This window comes from Salmo salar, chromosome ssa27 (genome assembly GCF_905237065.1).
Source record: "Salmo salar chromosome ssa27, Ssal_v3.1, whole genome shotgun sequence".
Lineage (NCBI taxonomy): Eukaryota > Metazoa > Chordata > Actinopteri > Salmoniformes > Salmonidae > Salmo > Salmo salar.
Genome location: NC_059468.1, coordinates 1617777 through 1619436, shown reverse-complemented (window position 1 = coordinate 1619436; position 1660 = coordinate 1617777).

Below are 1660 nucleotides of genomic sequence, written 5' to 3'. Positions count from 1 at the left end.
AGAGTATATGGAGCTCTGTAGGGGAAACATGTAGTGGACACACTTATCTTAACGTACAGTAAGCTTCATTGTGGAAAATATGCCTTCTTTTAACATACATTTGAGATTCAATTCAAGGCACATTATAGTGTGCTTGACATTTAAAGGTAATTTCCGATTTATACGATCTCCGCGAACACAGGAACATTTCCTTTAAAAGGCGCATTGTCCACAGCGCTCTACAATGTGCCTCTGATTGATTCCTGGCCACAGTAACCTTAAGTCAGCAACAAATACTGAAGGCCTTCAAATAATGTTCTGTAAGTTTGAACTCACTAATCACCCAGGTGTCCCCAGCAGACCTGGGTTTCAAATACTTGAAAAAGCATTTCAAATACTTGATCTGTGCCTGGTTGAACTTGCCTGGCTTAATAAAGCTATAGAAAAGTCCCAAAACTGCAAACCCTGCCAATTTGGCACTCCAGGCAGACTCAGGCAAACACTCAAAGTATATATTTGAAAAAATGTCAAGCATTTGAACCCAGGTCTAGTCCCCAGTGCTGACCTTACTGTAGACGCTCCAGGAGAGCTCTATCTCGGTGATCATGACCACCACTCCAAACATCCCCACAGCAAGTGCACAGTCATTCAGCCTCTGCCTCCTCTCAAACAGCGCCCTTCGGCGGACCAGCCTACGACCGATGCTCTGGGTCTTCTTGTGAGGGCAGTCATGGACACTATCCTTGTGATGCGCACCACTGGTCTCCTCACCTCCACCATAGGCACCCTTGGCCTCAGACTTCGGGTGATTCTTGTCAGAGCTGGGTGTTTGGTTGGGGGAATGTGGCTGGTAGTCATCTTTGGTTGTAATGATGATCTCAGGTAGACTCTGGCGGTCCTGCATCTCCATTGATGGGGCCTCTAGCCTTCGACCTCCTTCACTGGGTGGCCCACTTTCTGTCTCCCTTAAGTCCATTTGAGACATGCGGAGTCCTTTGTAGGGTGACTGAGTGGATGCCATGTCCTGCTGGCGCCTCTGTGGGCTTGCCTTTTTGGTTTTACTCCCCCAAATCCGATCCTTGTGCCCTGCATTCTGATCATTCCCTGCTGGCTTCTTGCCTCTCTTTTCCTTATGGACCTCCTTCCCCCTAACCTTTTCCTCATTGTCTCTCCTTCGGGGTGAGGAGCGGGGTGAGGGTGACACATATTGGCAGCCGTTGTAATATGAGAGGGTGGGTGATGACTGGGTTCCATCGAGCCACACTGAGTGATCTGCCCCTTTTTGACATGAGTAGTTTCTTCCGCACTGGTTGCCAAATGCAGGAGGGGGAGGGACCACTTTTGATGGAAGGAGGGGATGTTGCTCCTCCTCATCCCCATGCTGCATTGTCAAGTTCATAGAGGGAGAGGGCTCCATCTAGAGATTGTTACAGGTGTTGAGTTATTATGTTTGAACGATTTTATGGGGTTTGGAAAGAGACAACTGTGCAGCCAGTTTATGGAGTGAAAACAATGAAAATGTATGAGAGGGAAGCATATAAAAACACAAACTCTATTGTAAAAGAGGGGATGTTGATATGCCTGTGGAATGCTGACAGTTCACAGAAGACATTCATATTATTCACAGTTCACAGTAAACATGAACACAAACCCACTGGGCAAAAACTGGTTGAATCAATGT